Source organism: Coturnix japonica, chromosome 2 (genome assembly GCF_001577835.2).
Source record: "Coturnix japonica isolate 7356 chromosome 2, Coturnix japonica 2.1, whole genome shotgun sequence".
In the NCBI taxonomy this organism is placed as follows: Eukaryota; Metazoa; Chordata; class Aves; order Galliformes; family Phasianidae; genus Coturnix; species Coturnix japonica.
This window is the reverse complement of record NC_029517.1, coordinates 12,271,457-12,292,814: the sequence shown is the minus strand read 5'-3', so window position 1 is coordinate 12,292,814 and position 21,358 is coordinate 12,271,457. Positions and strand designations below refer to the sequence as shown.

The 21,358-nt window shown below is 37.6% G+C and overlaps 1 long non-coding RNA gene across 1 annotated transcript; it reads right to left on the bottom strand.

Moving 5' to 3' along the window:
* Positions 1-7,013: 7,013 nt before the first annotated feature.
* Positions 7,014-20,868, bottom strand: LOC107308919. Its single transcript, XR_001553000.2, has 4 exons — positions 19,587-20,868; positions 18,193-18,567; positions 16,155-16,249; positions 7,014-12,749 (listed from the first exon to the last, which is right to left on the bottom strand). It is a non-coding gene; the product is annotated as an uncharacterized LOC107308919 (long non-coding RNA).
* Between the last annotated feature and the right edge of the window lie 490 nt (positions 20,869-21,358).

Sequence of the window (21,358 nt, the reverse complement as noted above, 5' to 3'; positions counted from 1 at the left end):
GGCAGAGTGTTAGAGAGCAAGTCGAATTTTTCCTTAAGATTTTAGTTCAACTGCTCTCACAGAGTTGTCTAGCACATTTTCTGATGCCCAAGAGTGCTCAATCTGGTCCCCAGATGCTGCTCCAAAGGGATGACAGGTCTTCCGCAAGTGCCACATCTGTAGCAATATCTCAGATGTCTGAAAACATGCATTAGATGCATCTGTTTAGGCATTGAGCCCCTGAAGTATCATTAAATCCCAATTAAATTGGACTTTAAAAATGTGGATGAGAATAATAATTGCCAAACTGTAAGGATGTTTTGAGAATAAGTTCACTGAGGATTAGTTCATGCTCCAAAACGAGTGTGAGAGTCACAGAAAAGCCTTCATTACTTTCAGATATTACTTAGTGTATCTTCTTCACAGCATCCTGGTCAGGCCAGAGTTAATATGTTAATATATTCTTATCCTTTTACAGGTACTAAGGCAGAAAGGATTAGGCCAGCATGCATTATTCAGCTGCCAAAAATGTTGTCCATGCATTTATCCATACAAATGTATTTAGCATGGATCTATTTTAGATAGCTTTTTTAGAAAATAGTGGTGTAAGAAACCTGTTCACAATCATGTGGCTGACTGAGATACTGGATTGTTGTAGCATGGATTGAGAACCCATATGGGTTGGGCTAGCTACAGACCTACATGCTATTACATTGGTTATCATGACAGAGTAATACAGAGTAATTGAAGATCTTGCATCTGCTCCTGAAGTTGAGTAATAAGGAAATTTTAAAAAAATGCACAAAACAAGCAAAACAACAACAACAACAAGAAACAAGATACAACTGAAAAAGAAAAATACACTGAGTGTAGAAACTACAGAAAGGTTTCCTCTCTGGCGTAGAAATGTGGGTATTTTCCCAGTATGTGCATTACCTACATTTTGATCCTAGTGCAACGTTACTATTGAGACTGGTCTACAAAGCAGAAAAAATGCAGTAAACTATCCGTTTCCATCAGAGCTAAATGTGGTTTAGGGTGCTTGTTTCTGTTACAGAAACAGATAGTAGAAATGTTTTGTCACATGGGAGGTGCTGAAAGGCAGAAAGATAGGTCTGGTTGGACATGGCAAGTTGTGTTCATGCATACAACTATCCTGATGCTCTGCTGTGGAATGCATAGAGGGCTGCATGCAGAGCAGACAGCAGAGCTGAGTGTCTGTTCAGCTGACACCATCTTCTTTTGTTATGATTCAAACATTACATTACATTTTTTTTTGAACCTCTAACAGAAGTGCTATGGCAGGATCATGCAAAACAAACAAACAAACAACAAAAAAAAAAACCACAACAAAAAAAACCCAAAAAAACCTTGATTGCAAAGGGCTTTTTTTTTTCTTTTTTTTCTTTTTTTTTCCCCCTCCATTTCTCATTTGATGGGGCACTTCTAATATTGTTCGAACAAACATTGTTTTCCACCTGAGTTACTGCTGAGGCACAGCAGCCCTAGGGAGAACAGCATGGGGTATCCCAGAGGACGACACGCTCCTTGCCCAGATGCAGCTCTTTCAGAGCTGGGAGAACCTGGGGTGCTGCCTGTTCCCACCTGGCTCCCATTGGCAGCATCTCCCACCAAAGGAGCAAAGAGCTGTTTCCTGGGACCTTCAGCACTGCTGCAAATGTGTGAGTAATGGGAAGCTGGGACAGTGATGCTACTTCTAACACTCCCGAGGAATGAGCAAGCATCCACGTATATGCTCACACACACTTTTGCATTTGCTGAGACTCACAGGTGGAGAATCATTCCAATACCTTGCATAGTAAAGTCAGCTGCAGTGGTTTTTATGGCTCAGCTTTAGTGCTCACTTCTTTTTCTATGACCACCATTACCACTGGTAGTTTAGCAGTTATGCTTAGCACTGCTCTCTAACAGCAAGAGATTAATTGCCTGCTCAGATAACTGAAAAAGGAGCCATAGCCTTCAGCACAGGAATAACACTAGTAGCAAAAATCAGCTCCTCCCCATACCCTTCTTTTCCACTCTCCTCCATTCACCCACCCTCCTTCACAGTAAGACTTCTCACTGCCTGGTAATCTGGACTACTACCACTGCTTTAAAGTGCTGAGGGTGGTATTGCAGGAGGAGGATGCACAATCTTTTAACACACGACTACAGTCCAGTGGTGATAATAGTTTCAAACTACCTAGGAAAAAATAGGCGTTATAATAATGTTAGTCAGGTAGCTTTTTCTACCTTATCAACACCTGCAGACACAGACCTGCACTGACAAATGCTACACCAGAGGGTAGGATAAGTGGAATTAGAAAATATTACCTGCAGGAGCTATTGGGCTCCCAAACGCGATATGCAACAGTAATGTAGATAGCATGGAAAAACAGACAATAAGTATGGCTTTGAATTCAAACATGACCTTCAAAGAGCTTTTCCTTAGAAACACAGAGCAAAAGCCCTAAACCTTTGAAAGAGCATGACCAAACAATAAGCCCCCAACTTCACATACACCTCTGAGAATTCATTCTCAATAATGGACTCTCAGAAGACTTTTATCACTGTTTTAAGGACTTTATTTATCAAATTTGAAATATATCTTCTCTTTGCCCCATTTTTATTGTGGTCTCAAGATATCTTATCAATATTCACTCAGCGAGCACAAGCATATTTCTAAGTGACTGTACAGAACACTGTGTGATAAACTGGAACATTTTTTGAAGCTTAGACCAGTGTGCAAGATAAAAGCATACAGGCTCCTGAAAAAGCAGCAGGGCTTTGGCTGAAATGTCAGAAGCGACTGTTTTGTGGAGAATGATTCATTAAGCTGGCACTTCAAAAAGTGGAGGAGCTGTTCTAGTGCTCCTAGCTGGGTTTGAAATACCTAGATTCCCTTGAACTGTAGGTTCAAAACTGGCAGAGTGTAGCAACCCTACTCTCACTCTTCCAACTGAGACAAATTGAGCTCCATGAAACTTAGAACAGAATGTTTTATAGACAGAATCTTCTGTAAAGTAGAGTTGTGGTGGCAATTCACAGACACTAGAGAGCCATGATGATATTGGCAGAGAAGGGCAAGTTTCCAGACTTCTTTGGTCAAATGTGAATGATTTTCTTTTTGCATGTTTTTCATCAGTCTTCTTACCATTGTAGCTAAATTTCAAGAGCAGATGAAGAAAATTCCTGTGTAAATGTAACTTGAGCATTCTTTAGTATGAAATATGCTTACAAGAAAAAGAAAAGGAAAAAAAAAAAAAAAGGATCATTAAATGCATCCTTTATTAAGCAGATAATTCAAGTAACTATCTGGAGCTTTTACAATGAAATAAAATACCAATAAGATTTTGCAACTGTAACTTCAGAGAAGAAATTGGGTAGGTGACTCAGAAACGATTAAATTTGCAGTGAACTTTCATTGCCAAGGGCACATACTGTCTGAATTTATATAATCCACATAAAACATTTGTAGCCTGTGTATGAGACAAATGTAAATGTTTGGAAGATTAATGAAGAAAAAAACCTGTAAATAAACTATCAATAAATCATTTTGAAAGAATGAGTTAAGCTACGTAAAGCCTTGTTAATGACAAAATGTTATAATTAACCTGCTAATTAATCCTGTGTCCAATAAGTCAAAGAATGATAGCACTCTACTCCATCTGACTTTCTTGAAAACAATATTCAGTGAGAGCTGCTCCAAAAGTAACTCCTCCTATTTTATTATGTTGGCAAAAATGTCAGAGACAGATGCTGGTGGTATGGCAGTACCACCACTATTTTGTTACATTTTGTAGCCATGTGACAAATGGCAGCAGAGGGGAAGTCCGGCAAAATAGTGTTTGACATGGAAATGTATGTAAAGCAAAGGCATGGAAATGAATGCCTCCATGCAAAGAAAATGGCACCATTGACATTCATCAACACATGCTGAAGATTTATGGACACCAAATAGTACGAAGTGAGTACAGCGAGAAAGTGCAGGCTCTTCTTCATCGCTGGTGAAAATGCACATCTAATGGTGGTGACTGCATTGAAAAGTAGTGTTTTGTAGCTGAGAATTTGCTCTATTAAATAACGCTGATGTGCTCATTGTATCCGTAGTAGTTTCAGTGGAAATAAATAGGAGGCATTACTTTCAGAGCAAATTACAATGGCTAGAAACACTACCCACAAAAAACTACAATAACAACATTGTTATTACTGTTGGTTAAATTTTTAACTTGGGGTGAAGCAGCAGCAAATACAGTTAAATAGCCAGGGCAGAATACTATAGACTATTTCATTCTATTACAAAATTGACCTGAGGTATATGATGATTCAGTGAAATGATTTTTTTTTAATATATATTTTTTGCTTATTAGTCTTGATGAATTACTGTGCTTTGCATCTCAGAAAACATGTGCATACTTAACAAAATAAATCAAGTCCATTATAACCGTTTTTAGGCAGTATACTCAGGTCTTTTGTCTATTAATATTCCAGTGCAAACATCAGTGATGTAACTTTCCTAATTTAGGACTAGTCTTATGTCTAATTACATAGCACAGAGCCTCCTGCTGTGATGGTATACAACCTCTTTTTTCAGTGGTGATACTTTTCTAAAGATAATACAAGGCATATGGTATCAGTAGATTGCAGAATTTTAGGAACATTCATTTTCTATGGCAAAACTTCAACAATTACCTATGAACAGAATAGGTTATTTACTGGAAGCGTGCTAAATACATGGGTTAACTCCCCATGCATAAGAAAACTGGGGATAGGGGGGAGGTGGATTGCTGGCTGTGCCAGGGCTGATAAATCTCTAAAAATCAATTCTTGTCATCAGCTTTAGAAAGGTAATCAAGTGTTACATCTACAGTCTCTTAACAAGTTCTAATCTACTGAAGGTTTAAGTACAGTTGATTTAATGAGGCTACTCTGAGAACTGGAAGGAAGTTTGGGGATTTGACTTAAGAAACAGTAGATACAGGAGCAGACACTTGGGATACGATAACTGAGGAAGAGAAGCCCTTGTTAATCATGTCTTCTTAGAAGTCAATAATTAAAATCTCAATTTTTCCTAAAGGAATTCTTCCTTCACTGTGCCTACAAACACAGTGCCTGACAATTGTCATATGACTTTCAAGTTAAATGTTTTAGTCTGTAAGACAATAATGTAACAGGTCTTGTATTCTTTCAAAGTCTGCCAAATCAATTACTAGAACTAGACAAAAAGGGGCATTTGCTGCAGAGTAAATCTGCTAGGACCTGTTAAAATTTTCAAAATAGGTTTAACTCTCCTACAGTGAAAAAGTGATTCTGTTGTCATAACCCGCAAGTTTAGAAAGGCTATACATTAATAGAGGAAAGTGACTCATGATTTTTAGAGACTGTGTATATTCTACTTTAAAAATAAGTGTGCAAAACCCACACTACACAGAAATAGTGGAGTCATGTATATCCTGTGCTTAATGAAAACAAGGTAGAGCAGTTCCTCATTACAGGTTGAGAAGACAGGATATCCATGCTGAGATTTCCTGAAGAGCTAGACACTAAATATTTCTTTTAAAGACACCATTTCTTGGTTAGTTCAACATGACTGAGGCTTCTGAAGCCCTGATCCCATCTCTGTCCATTCATTCTTGCTGTCTTGACTCCTGTAATCTTGCAGTACAGGGTAAGTCAGGTCAATTTCTTCCCAACAGAAAATTTACCTGGTGAAGCAGTCACCTGTCAGGCAGATAGGGGAGATCTAGCAGAGGGAAAGGGCCAGAATGAATGGTCAAAACTATTGTTTTCAGTTGTAATATGACTTTTGATTCATTTAACAAATTGTAAAGCTATGGGGTGGAGAAGCAGAGCCAGAAAGCCAAGTTTACTTTCTCAGGTGATTGGCTGACCACAAAGTTTTCATTCTCCTTCTGACTCCATGACTATTAAATTAATATAGACTTATAGTCATTACAGTTTAAACTGTGATTATGAAACATCCTTGCTTGCCAATAGATGATGTCATTAGATTTGAACACTATTCTTCTATCCAAGCATTACAACTATGTGCAGGGATTGACTACTAAAAAAAGAAAAGGAAAAAAATCTTATGAAAATGAGATGTAAGTAAAAAATTCTCAAACCAATGTTTTGAATTCAAATTTTGGAGAAAATTCCCTGTATATTTTAGCTCCAGATCAAAACAGAGAATTCTGAGTTTGCAAGACCTTACAGTAGACAGAAATCCAGTGCCTTATAAGACCTTTTATAGTCTTTATCAACACTCCATTAGGAACCTACAGTTTGAAAGTGTCTACTTGAAATGTTTTTATATGAACATGCCTCTAAATGAACACTGAAATGAAATTCAGTTCTGCAGTCATTCATAGTTTCAGTAGAATTGTTTCCAGTAGACATTTCATCACTCTCAAATGTTTAAGTATGCAACCAACTTTGTTAGCCAGGGTGAGAGAAAGGAGTAAAGGTTACTGAACCATTCAACCAGTACACATAGACACATGACAGTGCTTCACAATGCTTACCAGGAATTAACAAGTCATTTAAAGAAATTTCTATTTTGTTTATTGTTATCCTAAATATATTAGCGGCAGGAAGAAACAATCAGGAATTCTTAAATTGACAGCTTACCCAGTGTTCTCTTGAATTCATTCTGGTTTTCTCTGTAATGTAAGAACCTACAGCTTACTGCTCAGCTGATATCAAAGAGCCAATGTGATTACAACAGGAAGAATAAAACAAATAATGTAATAAAGCAAATAAAAAATTTGTTCCCCATGGATAGTAATATGCAAATGTGTTTCCTCTGCACTATTTCAGACACTTTAGCAATATCAGCCCATAATATTCAAGGCTTCTTTTAAAAGCTGCTGATAATAAAGGCAACCTCAAACCAAGTTCTTTTGTTATAAAGTTTTCTCTAAGCTATATATAGTTTTCTTTTGATTATCTGAGAAGGAAATAAAAATGTAATAAAGAAAAAAAAAAAAAAAAAAAAAAGGAAAAAGACCAGCAAAAGCAAATACAAGCTCCTTTTTTTCATTTATATTTCCACTTGTCATTTATTTTCCCTTATGGAGGCCACCAAGTTTTTTTTAAAATAGTTGAATCTTATTCTCCTGTTCAAAGTCCTCCAAGGGCATTAACCATTGAGGATTCATCTGCTTTTGTTTGGATATTGAATATGATAATGTAAAAGTAGATTTCTGGTGCTGTGAAACAGGTGATGTAAGACATGTTTGACTTCAGACATTTTTCTTTTCAGATAACCTCCTGAAAAATAATTGATAGAGTAACTTTAGCTCTAGCTAAGGCAAATATACTGATGCAGCTAAGTGTACTCCTCACTTGGACAAACTCTGTTAAAAATTGCATTAGTTTATTGCTATATCTTCCATCTCCCAAACTCTTTCTTCTCTCTCTCTCTCTCTTTTTTTTTTTTTCTTTTTTTTTTTTAATTTTCTTTTTACCTCTGCCAGGGAGATTGCTTATATTATATGTCTACAAATAATATAAATAGTTAATTTCTCAATAGTTTATGCTATTACATTCATATCAGCACATCATATTAGGAAACGTGTGGACAATAACCACATGGAACCCCACGCTAGCTTTGATGATCTCAAAGCCAGATATTCAGCTGGTGTTCATCAGAATACATCTCCATTTCATTGTATGAAGCAATGCCAATTTATACCAGTTGAGAATCTGGCCTTTCATCTCCTTTCTTTTACAAAGCTAAATTAAAAATAGCTGAAATCAGTTCTTGGAAAACTTTTCATCTATCTGATATTGAATTTGATCACTCATAAATGGTTCTTTCATGAATTCAAAATAGTCAGTCTTTTCTTTTAAATAGTTTTTTATGAGTAAATACTAATGACTGTGTTAGAAACAATAAATAAATGAATTCTGGATTTTACAAGGTTAAAATTCTTGAATTTTAACACTTGAGAATGGTGCGTGCATTCTGCCTGATTTGGAGTGAGAGAATTACCTTCTTCTATATCTGAGAGATCTTCATAGTGATAGCTAGAAGAGTGATTTTTAAATTAAAAGCATGCTTTTCAAAGAATGAAATTTTGGGCACAGTAGTCACTCAGACCTCAGCTTACTTCTGAACTATTCAGGGTATTTTTCCCTAGCATAGGGAATTTAATGCATGTGAAGTAGCGTGAAGATTAGTCTTGACTATGAGGTCCCATTCAAAGCTATGTGAGTTCAAGAATTCTGATGGAGGTAGCTTTTGCAGGCTCAAGAGCATCACATAATCTAAATACTTGGCAATCAGGAAAAATGCAAACTATGCCGTAAGGAAAGAAAAAAGACTAAATATGCGTGCTTTTGCAGCTATTTGGACTAAACCTTAGCAGAGGATTGTCATGGTCTTGGCTGGGATAAAGTTAATTTTCTTTGTACAGGTCCATGTGATGCTTTATTTTGGATTTTTTGATGAAAATAGAGGTGATAACACACCAATGGTTTTAGTTGTTGCAGAGCAGTGCTTACATAGAGCCAAGGACTTTTCTGATTCAGCAAGGGGCTGGGGGTGCACAAGAAGCTGTAAGGGGGCACAGCAAGGACAGCTGAGCCAAACTGACCAGTTGAATATCCCATACCATACAGCATCATGTTCAGCAATAAAAGCTAGTAACCATTAGTTTGCTCCTGGTTTGTGAGCCTGATATAAAAATATTTGCTTTTGATGTGTTGTAGGGAGATTACAAACATAATGAAGGAAAATAGGAAGATAAAGATTTTCAGAAGAGATCCATTTCAGATTAAAGGGCTTCAGAAGTACAAGTAGATTCTCTGTGAACAAGCATAGCAACATTATGGAAGAGCAAGGTAAACATAATCCAAATTGCAGTCTTCAGCCCAGAAAATTTGTTTTCTCTGAAGTACTCTGACTGTATACAAAGACTTGCTTATGAACAAAACTGTGTCATTTACTCCTATTGATATATTGACTCATCAGCTACAAAACCACCCTTTGGCTGTGTTTAGTCATCATTACTAAATGTACAGAAAAGGCAGGTGTCATGCACTTTGAACAAGTGCATTCAAGTAATAAGATTTTGAACTAGTGGAAACTATTACTGACTACTAGGGATAGAACAAAAAACACCACCCAATGTTTCAAAGGATAAAAGAAGTCAGAAAAGGTAGGTGGATGGTTGGGTGGGTGATGAACACCAGTAATCCCATTCCAGATAGAGTAAAATGATATTTACAAACAATAGAAATGTAGATAAAACTCAGTTTCATCTTCATCAGGGCAAATGACTGGAGGCTGTACCTTTGGTTCCTTCGTAGCCTAAACATGTAAAATGTTTAACTGTTAAAAAGAAAATACCTCTTTCCTGTATCTGTAGTTTGAACTCTGGGGGTGAGTGTTATCCTTCTTCATGCTTCCACACAGAGAGAGAATTGGAAAATGAGGGTTCACATGTTCTCCTACAAATCACTACAGTAAGATGGTAGGGTCATAAAAAATGGTGATTATTAACATTTGGCCTTATCCTCTGTGTGTTGTGTAGCTTTTGATGCCTGTTTAGTTTGTGAATGTAGGCAGTGTTGCTGTTTATTTTAACATCAAGCCCATTGTAAGCACATTCATCTAGAGACAAAAGCATCCACACACAGGTCCTGTTTTGGGTTGGCTTACTTTCTGAAAGTAAAAACTGTGTGCATTTGTTCTTATGGAATATTCACATTCTGATGAAATGCATTTAAAATTATAAAGTAACAAAGAAACATGAAGAGTTGCCAGATTAAATTCATCGTTACACACGAAAAACATGGTAAAGCGTGTAGAGTTGGGCGACGCTTATCCAGATCAGCTTTAACTGATCTCAACAAAGCTTGGGCTGCTGCAAATGATTAAGTTAGAATCATGCCAACATGCTGATGGTTCTGCATATTAGCAGCACTAACTACTCACAAGATTGAGGAGGGATTATTACCTGACATTTCTGTGTCCTTCCTGAACTCCAGAATGTGACAGTTTGAATTAAAACAAAGTTATCTCTGTCAAGAGAGGATGAAATAGAAGCAGCAAATACTTAATCAAGCCAGAACTGGTGATGCTGAATTGGGGCTGAAGGTGATTACAGTCACCGGTGATGGAACGTTATCCACCTACATGTTATATCGGAAAAAAATAATAAGTTATTAGGTTAAAATTCGTGAAGTGATTCACCCAGTAGTCTTACATTATCATGACAGAAAAGAGATTTACTGCATTTATATTAGAAAAAGGTTGAATGTTTCAGATTGGACTCCAAAAAGAACCACAACAGGAGATAAGAATCTTAAGTAAGCCATGGACAGAGGGGACATTAAAAAGCAGACCCCAGTGTTAAGTTCAAACTGAATCAGGACCAACACACAGATTGCATAATTCTTGCAAGCTGTTTCAAACTAAATTGGCAAAAATCCTATCAGAACTGATTATTTCAAGTTTTCTACATCTCTTAATTAGCAGCAATCACATGAAATCAAGGAGTCCCATGAGGTTTCCCATATATTTGATTAAAAATAAAAATTATTTAAAAATAATAATAATCAAGCGAATGGCTATTCCATTGCATCTGAACAATCAGAGATCTGAAAAATCACTGAAACATCAATGTTTTCTACTGAGGTGCTGTGGATTTGAGCTGTGAATTTGAAATAAGCAAAGGAGTTAATCTGTACTATATAAAGGATCAGAGGTCTTGTTTTCATGTAACAAAATACAGTACCTATATGTCTGGCTGATAAACAACAGATGTGTTTATATCTCTGATTAGCTAATGGCCACTGAAGCTGGCAAAACTAGCCTTTACTTCATGTCTTTTATCCTCCTTCAAAAATACCCACCATGATTTTCTTTTCTTCTTGCTTTTGTCTTTAATCATGCCACAAAATGCAGCTCGTGTAGCTCCCTGGAAGCCTTGAGTGGTATACTCTACCAAAAAGCTCTTCTGTCTTTAGCACAGAGCTGTACGAAGTGAATAACCACCTTTGTGCAGCCAGAGTGCTGCTGATCACTCCTGAAGGAAACACAGTGCTAACACAGACATACAATGCTGTTGAAAGGATTTTGTCTGGAACTTGCTTATTTACTTAGGGACTCGGTGCCACATTAGCACTTTTGTTCTAGTTCTGAGTTCACTGATTATTTCCAGAACCTTTGTCTGCTAAGGGAGCAACAGCATTATAAAATGGTAAAAAACAAAGATGCAATATGGATGTCCTTTATCCGATACATCTGACTGATAACTTTGCTACACTGTGCATTTAAAAAGTAAATGAAGTTGAAAAAAGGTCTAGGAGTTCCAGACATTCAAACCATGAGTTTTTCTTGGCTTCTCTACTGGTAAAAAGCTTCATCTAAAATGATCTACTATATCACTTTGTCAACTACAGTTTGGCACATGGTAGCACAACAGCACAGATGCAGTAAGGCCTGTGCTCTTAGAGTGAAAATCTGTGAGTCAGTTGTCAAAAGACTATGCACTTTAAGCTATTCAGTTTGTATTTCTGGTGAGTGTAGGTGCTCCTCGTGTTCTCACAGGATTTTGTAGCAACCGATGAGACATGGCTGAAGGAATCCAGTGAGCTAAAACAAGAGTCAGGTAGGGTATTGTAAATATCATTCCTTGCACTTGAGCATGATTGTATGTGTCACTGTGGGAAGAAGCATTTCATTGGTATTCTGCTGGCATTGCAGGAAAATGCTACTATTACAAAAGCCTGGATCATAAACACCAAGAGGGAGGGAGAGAAGGGATTAGTTCTCATCTCTTAAGTGTAAAGAATACTTCAAAACAAAACTGGGAAATAAGGCAATGCCGGTCCGATTAAAGCCTACTGAACTGAACGGAAGGATTTTCACTTATGTCAAATGGTGTTGGATCTGTTCCTTTGTGATTCTGTGCTGCAGTTTGTGCCTTTCTGAGGAACGCAGCACTGCAATCATCTCTGTAACAAAAATACATTCCTTTGTTGTATTTTAGCATCAGTGGTTCAAGCAACAAGGGCACAATATTTCACCTTGACAAAGAGGAGCCTGAGTGAGAACGAAGGCAGAGCAGACAGGACAGCCTTCATAGCCATTTGTCACCGAATCGTGACTGCCTAGCAAAGTATAAAAAGTCAATTTTATTTATGAACAGGAAGTTTTAACAAGATAAAAAGCAGACAAAGACTCACTCAGGGGTACAAAATTAACCTGTGGAACAATCACATGACCATTTATGTGTTTGTAGAAGTAAAATTAATGTGGCACAACACAATTTTTTTCTTCTTCTACTGGGCTGAACTGTATTTTCACAGAAAACATCAATTGAGGAAGAAATATCAAGCTAATAGACAATACAAACTACACTCTGATTATCTGTAATATTCAATATTTTCTGTAGAACAGACTGTCACTTTCTAGAAGTCAGAGCAGAACTCAAACTTTCTTGAAATGTGAAATCTGCCCACAGGAAAACAAAACAAAACAAAACAAAACAAACAAACAAACAACAACAAACACACAAAAAAAACCCCTTCAGCACTGTTCCTTCTGTTTGAAGGTGCAATTTGACTAACGGAAAGGCCTCATCTTTCATGCCATATGAAGAAAATTTCAAGGTGCAATACTCACATTTTCTCCATCAGTCTTCCTCTAAGTAAAGATAATAGCCATACTGTTTTTTTCTTCTATCATTTTTCCAAAGGCGATGTTCTCTTGAGGCTGGGAATATTATCCTCAGCTGGTTTTCTTTTTGCTGCCAAACCTACAAGTTATAGCAAATACAGACAACAAACAGTCCTGATCCAGCTGTATGCTCACCCAAGGTGAGTAACTCAGATGTGTAATGCTGATTGTTTTTTAACACATTATGATAATTATCCTACCAGGAAAAAAAAATAAGTATCAGGCAAAATTAAAGAAATCAAGTGTAACAAATTCAGTGCTGTCAATGAATGCATTCATGTTAATGAATAAAATCATCAATGGCCCAGAATGAAGATGCAACAGATGGGAAAGGTCCATGGTTTATCCACTGGCTTCTTTGAGCATTTCTTTTGAGATGTGGTTAACTATCGGTTCCCCAGCCTTCTCCTGTATCTAGGTTAAAAGACTGTTAAATATTGTAAGCGCCACCTAAACTTTAAGGGATTATTACAACTAACTTGATGTTAACTAACTGACAGATGTGACTTTACACTGTCATATTGGGTTTGAGCAGAGTGTTCTAGGAAAAGACACAGAATGGGTCTTATTTTGGTGGAAAACCACTTATGGCAGCTTGTGATGTGCTTGTAAAGCCACATGCTCATCTAAACTGATTTGCTTAATGTGAAATACAAGTCCACCTACAAGCTGCCCCTATCTGACTAAATTGTATTACAACAAATTAGTCTGATTGGTGCCTAGTCACAGGCACTGAGTACAAAGACAACTGTGTATGTGATGGTGCAACAGCTGTCAATGCCCCTGCAGATTTCTTGCTCTGCTCTGGAGTAGCAGCTGGACTGCTGAATAATACCCTAGATAACCGCAGTTTCATTAGGAAGTTCTGCATTAAAGGAAGTGTCTCTCGACTATCCATGTTTTGATCTTCAGTTGTTTATTGGAATTTTGGGCTGGACCATCCTTATACTATTTTAATTGGTGAATGCGTCATATGAAGACTGGAAATGTCTGCAGGACATACTGGCTAGGTTCCTTAATAACTTGTTTAATCTCTCTCCCTCTCTCTCTCTCTCTCTCTCTTTTTTTAAATGCACTATTAGAGATATACAGATAATAAAAATAGATGGCTTATGGGGTTTGTTTTTAAAGGCAGGACCCAGGATGTACGATACAGAATCAAAATACTTCCCTGTCTTTAGTGATTGCCATGGTCCAATCTATAATTGCAAAGGCAATCAATACAGCCTCCCTCAAGCAGTATTCCTGAAGGAAGATATCTTTTGCCAAAGCATCTGGATCTAGAACAGCTATAAAGAATTACACAACTTGCCAATAGAGATGACATTTCCATTGGCATGCATTGTTTTATTAGATGCAAATAGGTTTTCCATCCACAGGGCACAATGATGAGTTAAGGAGACATTTGCAGCCTCTAAATTTACTGGCTATTGTGAGCTTAAAGCAGATGGTCAGCACTTCAATGTAAATTTTCAGAACAAAAGCCCTGATTTAATATTATTTAAAAAATAAACAGCTCTCTGTTGGAACTGTGTAACTTCTGTGATTGTGGCTACTTGCTTTGTCACTACATATACATCTGATATCTGATCTCCTCCTTAATGCATCAGTAGGACATATCATATTGGAGACATGCATCAGGGCAAGAACTGTAGAATAACATAATCATAGAATGATTTCAGTTGAAAGTGATCATTTAAGGTCATCTAGTCTGAATTCCCTGAAATGAACAGGGACACCTACTCTAGATCAGGATGTTCAGGGCCTTATCCAGCCTGACCTTGAGTGTCTTCATGGGCAGGCCATCTGCCACCTCTCTGGGCAACCTGATCTAATGCCTCACCACTCTTAGGGTAAAAAATTTTCTCCTTATATCCAATCCAAATTTCCCATCTTTTAATTTGAAACTATTTTACCTTGTCCTGTCACAGCAGACCCTGCTGCAGTCTGTCCCTTTCTTTCTTACAGCCCCCCTATAGATACTGACAGGGCACTTTCAGGTCCCCCTGCAACCTTCCTTTCTCAGGATGAAGCATGGTTGGGGATGGAATCTATGAGATCCTTTTTCTCAGTCTCAGATTCAGTAGAATGTCACTCCATTCTCATTCTATAGAAAATAAAGAAACTGCATTCCTTTATTTCTTGTTATTCATAGCTTTGCTTCACCCACTAATCACTTGAATAAGATAAGGCTGCAATTTCATTGTTTCAGTTGACGGGATGTGTGCAGTATCCAGAGCTCTGGGAGCACATGTCATACCTAGCCACCCTTAGCCCCATTTTTCCTCCATTTCTGGAGTCCAGCTGAGCTCACAGCAGTGCCCAATCCGGAATGTGTGCTGAGGGGCAGCATCCTGTGGATGCTGGGAAGGCAGGGAGGGAAGGCAGGAAGGAGCTCCTTCAGCTCCGTGCTGCTGAAGCTCCTGTGCTGTAAAACATTCAAGTTCCGCTGGTATTTCCTCAGCCACCAGCTGCTTTTACCTCATAAAGGGCCTTGATTGCTTTGTTCGTTGAGGCCAGCCGAGTATTTGGCACACCCATTATTTTTAATGAGGAATGTTATTTTCTTTGGAATCAAGACATCCCTGTTGGCAGCCACTAACACCTTTCAGCCTATCTGCATCCTGCTAACACGCAGCATTAAGTGCAGTCTGTATACATATAGACAAGTACAGACCCTTCCTCAGAATGCCTGCAACTTTGCCATTAAACAATACTAAAAGCTGCATGCTGTTTGCACCTGGTTTATGAAGGTGGTTATGAGTGTAGAGCAGTGCAAGCATACACATGGCTCCTTCAATCTCACGGGTGTTGCACAATGCCAGAATTTGTGTAGGTGCCAGGTCTTTACCACAATGAACATTCAAAAGAATTGCAGAGGTCCAACTGTGGGGCAGGCCAGTTGACAAGGAGATCAGATATGCAGCATATGAGAATGCTTTTTTAGCACATCAAACCTTTCTCATTCCCATATCAGGGCCAAATTAAAACGTGCCAGGGACTGAATACAACCCAACAGTCAGGGCCTTTATGTCAACATGATGTAAATTAAGACAACAGAGAAAGCATCTGAGACACAGTCCCAGCTAGGCAGCAGCTTAGTGTCTTGGCCATTTGTGTGGTTGAATGAACTACACCCTCTCACATTTGTGAGTGTCATAACTCCTGGGGTATGGATTATTTTGCATATTTTTCTTCACTAAAAGTTTTGCATTTGACAGATTGTTTTTTTTTCTTTAAGATGAAAACCTCTCTGTCAAAAAATTCCCAACCAGCTCTTTCACTAAGACAATCAGCAGCTCAAATCAAAAGAACTGCGATAACCCCGAACCTTAGGACTGAATTGCCTTAATTATATATTACACTTGATAGAGCAATCAGAGTTGCTTTGATTTGGGATATGAATAGATAAGATCTGTATGAAAGATTTAAAAAGTCACTCTGTGCTTCCTTTCTTTTTTCTTTTTTTTTTAATTGACATTACCTTGACGTGTTCATGTGAAGTATCATATTCTCTCCCTGGCATGGCTGAACTCCAAGCTGCTCACAGTTTTTATCACTGCAATGGCAACTATCCCTCTGTGTTTAGAGAAAGAATAGAGAAAAAAAAAAAGTCAGCAAGAAAAAAACAGAACAAAGTGAAAAAAAAATAAAAATGGGAGTGGTGGGTTTGGTTTATCTTGAAGCTGAGTTTCTTGTTCTCCTATTTGTCCTTATCTTGATAAAAATAAGAAAAATAGATTAGAATACAAAATATTTAGCTTAGATTTTCAAATCAAGTTTAGATTTTCAATTATATTCCTTTCTTTGAAAACAGCTTCAGTCAAATCCTATGATTTGACTACAGAAGGATATGAGAATGCCTCTGTTCAATAGGGAGAATAAGATTAAAGTCCCTTATGAGAGTATTGTAGGTTCAAGGTGACAAAGCATCATGATTTTATACGAAACAGAAGTAGCACTAAGAATTATCTCTAGGACACCGTACTGGCTAATATCCTGCAAAACAACTCTTTGTACTGAAAGCTGGGTTTTTGTTACAGAAACATCAAAAAACATTAAAGAAGAGATATTGAGGCATCAAGAGAATGTTAACCTGACAGCCGGCACTGTCTTGAAAATGGATTTCTGGCTTGAAGTTACGGTATTTACAGGCAAGGTTTCCAAAATCAGTCTCTATTTTTGATTGTATCCAGCCAGCAGATGGAAACGCAGCGCATATTCCAACTTCGGGCTTCATCCTCGCTCTTTCCCTCCTCACCCACATATACTCTGGGTGCTCCTGTTCTCCTTGCTCAGAGCTATAGATGCTCAAGACTATGGTTTCTCATTTAGCAGCCAGCTCTTACTGAGGCATGGTACACTTGGTGTTTGAAATTACATCTGAGTTAAATCGCTTTATAACAGAACACACAAAAAGGGCATAGCACGATCATTACAGATGAATACTTCACATTGAAGACAACATAATTTTTTTGTCAGTGCAAGCAATTAAGAATTGAAGGGCACTGCCAAAGGATGCAGTAAACTCTCCATCTCTTATAATCTTAAACATAATCTGTGTCTTCCTGAAAGATTTTCTTTATTTCAGCCACAAGTAACTGGGTTTGATGTAAGACTTGCTGAGTGAAATTCTATGGTCAGTGGAAAAAGGCAAGTTAGGTAATATGCCAGATGATTGTAATGGTCCCTTCTAACCTCAGAATCTCTCCAGAATCTATATAGTCAGGTCTAATTTATTAAAAGCCTGCTTGGCTGTTGTGGGCAATGAGGTATTGCAATACTTCATGAGTTCTGTGAAAAAGGACTGTTGCCAACATTGCTGACTGCGGTCAGCATTTTTTGAAGATTATAAGTAGTGAAAATATAAAACAAGCAGCCTTCTGATTCACGTACACTTCCTCCCAAATGCTTGTATTTTTCATTATCCAGCAAACACACACCTTAAAATTTGAAATAAAATATTAAAAATTAATATCTTCCACTAGGTTGTGATACTTCTTCTCTGTCTCACAAAATAGATGTCTCAGAAATATTGCTTTACTTCAGCAGAGTAAGCAGAGACATGCATCTCTGGCTGTGAAGATCTTTTTTATAAGATCTTACTTGCCTAGCAGCACAGCCCGATCTGGAAATGCTTAAAGAACCAGCCAATTAGAAGGCTATCAGTATTAAAAAATTAAATTTCCATTCAGTTCAGTGATAAAAAAAATATGATAAGTAAAGATAACAGGGCCTGATGCCAAGACAGTTTGTCAGATGCTTTTAGGCAGGTTTAGGTTCAGTGTTAACAAAATACAATCAGGCAGTCTGCTGCTCATAGGCTGACTTTTGTAGTCTGTGTTAGGAGCCAATTTATTAATTCTCCTAATAAATGGGACAAACAGTATTTGTCATTTTTGGAGCCATTGATTCTGAGTTACAAATAAGACCATTATTCTTCTTTGGGGAAAATTTTCCTGCTTTCTACCTCTGGAGGTGAAGAGACTATAGAGAGGTCTGGGACTCACCCAGGCACTTACTTTGGGACCTCCTCAGAAATGTGACTGTGGTGGAGCTGTGAGATCAGTCTTTGCCTTTTTCCTCACAATTCCAATGACAGGAGTATCATACTTGTGTTGAGTTTTGCTGCTTCTTTGAATCAGATAAGAGGAAGTAAATCAAACATATTATACAGAAAACATTTTAAAATGGAGCTCTCCTCCATTCACTACAAAATCCAGAGCTGCCTCTCAGGTGCAGAGTTCAGTTTTGCCACAGAAAAATATGGCCCTTTGGCATCCTGTGTAACCTTCTCCAAACTTTCATCCAGTATTAATCATCCAAGTGCAATGTAATGAATTATTGAAAAAAAGGACTTTTTTTTTTTCTTTTTTTCCATTGATGGCTCCATGGAACTGTATTTAAAAAAAAAAAAATAAAAAAAAAGTAAGCAGTTGTTTCTATATGTTGAATGGCATTCAAGATCCACATGAACACTCGTTTTTACCTTAGACATTCATCAGGAATGTGCTGGCAAATATCACAGGCAGAAAAATTGCTGGAAAAACTGGTCAGGGATTTCTATTGTTCATGAGCTTTTACTTCTCTTTGCTGTAGTTCTTTTAATTAAAGGCTGTTACTTTGGCATCAGGGTGCTCCAATTTTACCAGAAATCAGGACACTAAATATACCATATATATTATAAAAATGCACTCTAAAACATATTAGCTCAGTGGTTGCATCCTTAAATGCCTACAAGTTACAATATGTCAGAAAAATTGGGTTAAAAGGGTTCCAGAAGTGAAGCCTAGTCAAAGGGAAACAGCAAGAGAGCTTTATTTTACTGCCTGCTCTGACAGGTCACTGGATTTTGATTATGCAGTCAGATATGGTATTCTTTCCCTTGATAATGGAAGGTGGGTGGCTGGCTGGAAAGAAAAGACATGCAAGAAGGCTTTTGGTCATTGTCTGCACTATTTCTAGTAATCCTCCTTGCTGTCTAACTCATGTGTTCAGGAAGGATTTGGGCCCGTGGGGTAAATGGAATTGAAATCTCTCAAGAGGAAAAAAAACGATAAGGAAACAATACGTACTTGCCAGCATTTTTAGGGGAAGATGTTTAACAAAAGGAGCAGCGTGCATTCTGTATTAGATTACCACACTGCTGGCTGTGTTGCTCCCATTGCTGCCTCGCAACGCCAACTAAAGACAATAGAGGAACTGTTGCTGCTCTCCCAGCTCTTGCTGAAACTTTACCAGCTGGATTTGAATACCAGCGATCGAGTGTCATAATGATGCAAATCAGTCACCATTAAATAAACATACATTGTATTTATAGGGAGATAAACCCTTAACCACATTTCATTTATGATCTAGTGCGGACTGAGAGAGAGCACATGGTAGAATGAGATCAATCAACTGCTCTGTAATGTACCTGTTTTCCATTTTTTTTTCCCCTGGTCCACAAGACACTAAAGCAGTTTTCCAGACTTTCCTTCCCAGGATGAATTCTGCATCCCAGTCCTTCTGCGATGAAGGAACAATTCACACCTGCTTATTCGGGAGAAATTTAACAGGTTAGATTAACATTAGTGCAACAGCTTACGCTTTGGCAGCTTACCATTCCAGCAGCAAAAACTGTAAGGACAGATAGTACACTCAAGTAGACTAATGTGGGTTTGTTAGAAAACAAAGCAAACCAAACCAAACCAATAAACAAAAAATGCATGTTTCCAAGAAAAAAAAAAAAGTTTACTTTTCTACTACTCTACTACACAACTACTATACTCTGCTCTTCTTGTTTTCTCTTTCCCTACTTCATCTCACCTCATTGAGAGCACAGTCTGCTTGTATCATGTATACCCAATAAACATTATCTTCATCAGACACAGCTGTTGCTTTTTAAGGGCCAATTCTGCCCTGCTTTCCTCCCACCCTGTTTAGAGGAAAGGTGTTAACAGGCTGATGTACCAGCTTTGAGGAGCAACTCCAGTGGTCTTGTCGGCACAGAATGATGGAGCAGAATTTTGTATCCAACCTCACCAGTAAACAAAAGCACACAACCTCAGTGGTCCACCTATAGACAAATATAGATAAACTGGGCCAGTACTTGTAAGCAAGAAAGATGCTAATGAGCTAAAATACAATGATTCTCTGTATTCAAAGTGGTAAATTTGCTTCAGTCTCATACTTACCATGGTCCCATGCCCTCAGCCTTCTCTCACCACTTTGCAAAGGAGCTGGTTCATCAGGTTGCACATGTTCTGCAATGCGAAGGGGATAGCATCAAGATGTGTTTCCACTGTGGCAGCATGTGGTGGTCTCCTCTTCCATTTGCATTTATCTGCTCAAATCTTCTCAATCGGTTTTACAGTTGTTTAGCTTCAATCACTCTAAAATTGACATTTAATATCTAATAACTCTTCCAACTTTCCCACATTAATAAACATAAACAGCAAACTCACTCTGTTGTAATAATGATTTCTGGCATCATTTAAAAGTGCATATTATTATGCAAGTATTAAGAATTGGTACAGCTTTGTGCAATGCTGGAATATATATCAGAAAACTAATTTACTTGTGTGGTAGTGTTAGGATTATCCTTCTGTCTTTTATGACTGATGCTTCATCTGGAGAATGCTTAATGTTTTCTTGTCAATGAGCGTTAACTCAAATGAATTATTCCAATCTGTTTACTTTGTCCCTCTCTAACAAACCCAAATTATAATTAAAAAGGAATAATAATAATAAAAGAAAAGCAAACAGCATTGAAAACCAAGTATGACAATATCATGTGGATTTTTTTCTACTTCTAAGTCCACATCAATAAGCAATTTAGCAATAGGAGAACTCTCAATGGGAGACCAACAGATGAAATTATTGTAGAACAGAGCCCTGGATGAAATTTTTTCTTTGCCCATGTAATTGCACGCAGCCATCCTTGTGTGAAATCCCCCATCAGATTACAGGGTTTGTTATATGTAAATTGAAGACTAAATGCTTGGTAGCACCTTTCAGCCCTGCAATGCTGGAAATGAGTTTTTTAATAGGAAATTAGATTAGTAACATTTTAGTCAACAAAAATGTGGAAAAATAAGAATGAGAAAATTATTCATGCAAACTGATTTTCAAAAACAAGAATGGACAATTGTAAAATTCTGTATACTACTTTTTGCAAAAATACTATGATTTCTTTTTTAAACAAAG